At 45.6% G+C, this 6,491-nt stretch overlaps 1 pseudogene; it reads left to right on the top strand.

Annotated features, from left to right (window-relative positions):
* Positions 1–461: 461 nt before the first annotated feature.
* On the top strand, positions 462–1,125 carry LOC116749729 (annotated as a pseudogene).
* Positions 1,126–6,491: the final 5,366 nt, after the last annotated feature.

The following is a 6,491-nucleotide window of genomic DNA, read 5'->3' as shown; positions in this document are numbered from 1 at the left end:
AAAAATCCACTTCGTAATCATATTTGTAGGTGTCAACATGACCCTCTTCCCAGAACATTTCTTAGGTCTATCCGGTATACCTCGACGATACTCTGACTACCCAGATGCCTATACAACATGAAATGCTATTGCATCAATAGGCTCATTCATTTCACTAACAGCAGTCATGTTAATAATTTTCATTATCTGAGAGGCATTCACATCCAAATGAGAAGTCCTAACAGTAGAATTAACTACCACAAATTTAGAGTGATTAAATGGATGTCCTCCACCATATCACACATTTGAAGAACCTCCTTATGTTAACCTAAAATGACTAAGAAAGGAAGGAATCGAACCCTCTTCTACTGGTTTCAGGTCAACACCATAGCCATTATGTCTTTCTCTATAAATGAGATATTAGTAAAAAATTATATAACTTTGTCAAAGTTAAGTCACAGGTGAAAATCCTGTATATCTGGATGGTACATCCTTTCCAACTAGGATTTCAAGATGCAACATCACCCATCATGGAAGAATTACTACACTTTCATGATCACACACTAATAATTGTCTTTTTAATTAGTTCCCTGGTCCTTCTATTATCTCACTAATGTTAACAACTAAGCTAACACATGTCAGCACAATAGACGAACATGAAGTAGAGACCATTTGGACGGTTTTACCAGCTATTATTTAGATTTTAATTGCTCTGCCATAACTATGAATCCTCTATGTGATGGATGAGATTAATAACCCATCTCTTACTGTAAAAACTGTAGGTCACCAGTGGTATTGAAGCTATGAGTACACTGACTACGAAGATTTAAGTTTCGACTCCTATATAATCCCAAAATCAGACTTAAAACCAGGGGAATTATGACTACTAGAAGTAGACAACCGAGTAGTATTACCCATAGAGATAACAATCCAAATACTAAGCTCCTCCGAAGATGTATTACACTCACGAGCCATACCTTCCTTAGGCCTAAAAACAGACGCAATCCCAGGACGCCTAAATCAAACAACCCTAATATCAACACAACCAGGTTTGTATTATGGACAGTATTCAGAGACTGTGGGTCAAATCATAGCTTCATGCCTATTGTCCTTGAACTAGGACCCCTAAAATACTTTGAAAAATGATCTGCATCAATGCTGTAAGTTCATTAAGAAGCTAGGTAGCGTTAACCTTTTAAGTTAAAGACTGAGGGCTAAGACTCTCCTTAATGGTATGCCGCAATTAGACACATCAGCTTGATTCATTAGCATTTTAGCTATATTTCTAGCACTGTTTACTATATTTCAACTAAAAATCTCAAAGTACACTTACTACTCGAACCCAGAATCAATACATACCAAAGTACAAAAACAGTCTACCCCTTGAGAAACAAAATGAACGAAAATCTATTTGCCACTTTCATTGCCCCTACAATAATAGGTAAGGATGTGAGGTCCTAAGTCCCGGAAGTAGCACATGGCTGTCTGACCCAATCCTGACCCAGTGCAGCTGGGCAGATGGAAGGACAAGGTCGGGGATGCCACCCCAGATACAACTTTCTTGGGTCTGAAACATGAATAATGGTGCATGGAGTCCCAGGGGGATGAGACACGGGGTTGGGGAGAAGGACACCCAACTACATTGCAGACAGGAAGCATCTTCCCTAGCAGAGCCCTGCTCTGGGCTCCCAGAGTTCTAGCAGAGTCCTAGAGATTCTAGCGGAATCCTAAAGATCTCCTGCTGGCTGGGAGGTTGACTTTGCTACTGGATCATGGGGAGGTCCAAGGGTGAGCCAGGGAAACAGCCAGTGGGCTGGGGTGGTAGCCATTCACCAATCGATACTTAATCATTCCAATATTAAGTGTCATGGCTGTGTCATTAGGTATGGTGTGAACACCGGCCTTGCTCTGTGACTCCACATAAATAGCTTTGCTAAGGTCATTAGTGACCACCATGTTCTAAATCTGTTCTAAATCTAATTTTCAGGCCTCATCTTATTCGATCTTTCAAATGCGTCCAGCACTCTTGAACATTCCTTTCTTCTTGAAACACTCCTTTCTCTTCTTCTGTGGCTTCATTCTTTCCTGGGTTTCTCCTACAGTTGTGACACCTCTTTTTCAATCTCCTGTTCTAGCTCATCCCATTCCATTGGCTGTTTAATTTTGTTATTCCTAAACACTCAGCCTTAAGCTATCTCTTCTTTCAGTTCTCTGCTTTCTTCCTTGGCAATCAGACCCAGGCCCATGTCTTCAATTTCAATTTACACACCAGTTAAGTCACATTTTCATATCACCAGCCCAGAACCTTCCTCTGTTCATTAGCTCTAACCACTTGAGTGTCTCAAAAGTGCATCAGGACAAAGTATATTTGTTACACATATCTGATAAAGGACATGTATCCAGAATATACATTCAGAAACTCTGAAAGGTTAATAATATAAAAACAAACCCAATTTTTATCTTGTTTGTTTATTTTTGGCTGCATTGGATCGTCATTGCTGCGCACAGGCTTTCTCTACTTGCGGCGAGTGGGGGCTACTCTTTGTTTGGGTGGGCGGGCTTCTCATTGCAGTGGCTTTTCTTGTTGTAGAGCATGGGCTCTAGGCACACGGGCTTCAGTAGTTGTGGCACATGGGCTCAGTAGTTATGGCACACAGGCTTAGTTGCTCTGCAACATGTGGGACCTTCCCAGACCAGGGCTCAAACCTGTGTCCCCTGCATTGGCAGGCAGGTTCTTAACCACTGCACCACCAGGGAAGTCCCCAAACCCAATTTTTTTTCTTTAAATTTATTTATTTTTATTTATTTTTGGCTGCACTGGGTCTTCATAGCTGCGTGGGTTTTCTCTAGTTGCAGCAAGCGGGGGCTACTCTTCATTGCGGTGCGTGGGCTTCTCATTGCGTTGGCTTCTCTTGTTGCAGAGCATGGGCTCTAGGCATGTGGGCTTCAGTAGTTGTGGCATGCGGGCTCAGTAGTTGTGGCTCGCGGGCTCTAGAGTGCAGGCTCAGTAGTTGTGGCACATGGGCCCAGCCGCTCCGCAGCATGTGGGATCTTCCCGGACCAGGGCTCGAACCCATGTCCCCTGCATTGGCAGGAGGATTCTTAACCACTGCACCACCAGGGATGCCCCCCCCAAACCCAATTTTTAAATGGACAAAAGTTTTTTTGTTTTTTTTTTTTTGCGGTACGTGGGCCTCTCACTGTTGTGGCCTCTCCCATTGCGGAGCACAGGCTCCAGACGCGCAGGCTCAGCAGCCATGGCTCACGGGCCCAGCCTCTCCGCGGCATGAGGGATCCTCCCGGACCGGGGCACGAACCCACATCCCCTACATCGGCAGGCAGACTCTCAACCACTGCGCCACCAGGGAAGCCCTGGACAAAAGATTTGAATAGACACTTTAAGAAGATATACAGATGGCAAACAAGCACATGAAAAGATGTCCAACAATGTTAGTCACGAGGGAAATGCAAAATAAAATCACTATACAGCTACTGAAATGGCTAAAATAAAAGTGTGGCTAATACCCAGTGCTGGTGAGGATGAGCAGCAGCTGGGCCTCTCATCCATTGCTGGTGGGAATGCAAAATGGTGCGGCCCCATGGGAAACCAGTTTAGCAGTTTCTCATAAAGTTAAACATGCACTTACCATTCAACCCACAATCTCACTCTATTGATTATCGCTAGTTATTCAAGAAAAATGAACACGTATGCTTACACAAAAACCTGTATGTGAACATTTATTGTGGCTTTAATCATAATTACTAAATGTTGGAAGCAAATCAAGTGTCCTTCAACTGGGAATGAATAAATAAACTGCAATATAGCCATATCACAGAATAGTACTTAGGAATAAAAAGGAACCAACCGTGGATCCATGAAACAACAAATCTGAATTTCAGATGCATTGTGCTAGGTGAAAAAAGCCAGACTCAAAAGGCAACAACACACTGCATGATCCTGTTTAAATGACACCTGGAAAAGACAAAGCTCTAGGAACAGAACACAGATCAATTGTTGCCAAAGATCTTGGAAAGGGGCAGGAGGAAACTTTTGGGGGTGATGGGAAACAGGACCAGCTACACAATTGGCAAGGCCCAGTGCAAAATGAAAATGCAGGGCCCCTTGTTAAAAATTATTAAGTATTTCCAGACGGTGACAGGACAGCATTAAGCCAAGCACAGGCCCTTCAAAGCACAGCCTTATGTAACTACACAGGTCATGTGCCCATGAAGCAGCCGTGGATGGAAATGTTCTATTTATTTATTGTGGTGGTGGTTACACAGGGTTATGTGTTTGTCAAAACCCATAGAATCATGCACTAAAAAGGATGAATGTTACTGTATGTAAATTAAACCTCAACAAACCTGACACAGAAAACTCAGTCTTGTCATGAGGAAGCCTCGCTAAAGCAGGTTGAGGTTCATCCTACGGAGGAAAGGCCTGTACGCTTCCAACTGCCCATGAAAGTCAGGGAAGTACTGAGAGAATGCTCCAGACTGAAGGGGACAGAAACAACATGGCAGCCAAGTGCTACATGTATCCCTGGATGGGATCTTGGGCCAGAAAGGAAAAGACCTAGTTGAGAGGATTGGTGACATTTGAATGCAGGTTGTGGTTTATTTCCTGACCAGGGAGCTTGTATGATGGGAATGAAGAGTGTCTTTGTTGAGGGAGTAAAGGTGATGGAACAGATGCAATTAAATGCCAACTACATTTAGGAAAGTCTGGGAGGAGGGGAGACAGGAGTTCCTTGTGTTCTTTCAGCTCTTCTTTAAGTTTGAAATTATTTCAAAACAAATTTTTTTTTAGTACTTCAGAATCAACAGGTCCAAAACCAAACACAATCTCTCCCAAACCCCCAGCCCTGAGCTTGGCTGCTTCCAGTGCCCTTCTGTCTCAGGAAATGGTATCACCTGCAATCGGTTAAGTGAACTCAAATCTGGAAGGCTCTCCTGATGCTGCCTCTTCCTCTGTGACCCCTGCCTACCTTCCAGGTACTTCTCTCCCCCTTCATAGCTTGCCTTTAGCTGGACCGGCTGCTGCCCACCCCAGAGGCTACACACATACTGTCCCACCTCCAAATGCCACTTCCTTGGGTAAGCCCTGATTCCCAGGCTGGGTCAGGGCTTGTGCTGTGCTGCCTCGGGGCACCCTGGCCCTTTCCCTCCCTGGGTGTCTCACAAGCATGGTTCTACATCATCTGCACGATTCTTCTACCAGCACCTGCTTCCACCATGAGGCTGTACTTCCACTCTGGGAGGGACTGGGTCTGGCACTGTGCTTCACACCTGGGGCAGGCTCCATAAATATTTGCTGATGACCATACGGAGATGTGAATGCACCCTGGCACGTCTCTTTGGAGGGCCAGATTCTCATCAGAGAACTGCTCTGGTCAGCTTCAAGTCAGAGCCCAGAGGCATGAGCTGGTTTTGAGATCAGAAAGCTAAGACAGATTTCTGTTCTTTTGGTTTCCCTACGTTTGTTTCCTGAGCTCTGGTTTCCCGTCTTGTAGGCAGTCTGTCTCCCTTCTGAGGGATTCTCTGTTTGTAAGGGTGTTAACTTACCTGGCCCCCTAATCGTCAAGTTGACTTGACTCAACTCAATGTGACCTGTCATTTTGCCTACCATTCGCATCTATATATGTCTTTTGTGGGGCCTTAACTCTTACCACACAACTAAATTTTCCTCTATTAACAAAACCTGGGGCACCATATGTCAGGATAAGACTTCACATGGGGGTCCCCTGCCCTGGCACCCCTTTTCTTTCCACTCCCATTCATTCTCACACCACAAGGGGCCTGGTCCCCTCCTGCCTGTGGAGTCTAAGACCAGCAAAGCCAGGCTCTGTTCACAGCCCTGTGTGCCCCTGGACACCCCCTGGAATGGGGGGTGCACATACCAGTAGGTTCATTCTGGGGAAGCAGCCCAGGGCCAGAGGCCTACACAGGCCCTGGCAGTGGGCTCCGGGCATCCAGGTAGCAAGGTGAAGAAGAGAGTATGGGTTCTGGTAGGTGTGTCCCTCTTGGCCCTTGGGGAAGGGTGCAGCCAGAGGAGGGCCAGAGTGGGTTGGGGGTTGGGACAGGAGCCCGGGCTGCCAGTTCTACGGGCAGTACTGCCATATGCCACCCCTGGCACTACCTACTGTGGCAGTTTTTGTCCTGGTCTGTTTATTCAGAGGGCAGCCAGGGCATCCCTGATGGAAGGTGAGTAAGATGCATAGTTCTGGAACATTCATACCTTCCTACTGACACTGAATGCCGAGGCTTGTCTGAGTGATGAGGTCTGAATATGAAGCATTTTTAAAGACATAAAATAACTTCTAAATCATAGGGGCCCAGTCCAACTCCCTTAAAGAAAAGTAAATTGAGCTCCAGAAAGTCTGAATAACTCCCCAAAGTTGAGCATCTGAGTGACAAAACCATGACTGGAACCCAGGGCCCAGAGCATCTCTGTCTGGGCACCCAGGTACTGCTCCTACACCCTTAATAGCTCCAAACATGCCCACTCAGGG

This window comes from Phocoena sinus, chromosome 2 (genome assembly GCF_008692025.1).
Source record: "Phocoena sinus isolate mPhoSin1 chromosome 2, mPhoSin1.pri, whole genome shotgun sequence".
Lineage (NCBI taxonomy): Eukaryota > Metazoa > Chordata > Mammalia > Artiodactyla > Phocoenidae > Phocoena > Phocoena sinus.
Note: the sequence above shows the minus strand (reverse complement) of the source record. Positions and strands in the feature narration are given on the sequence as shown.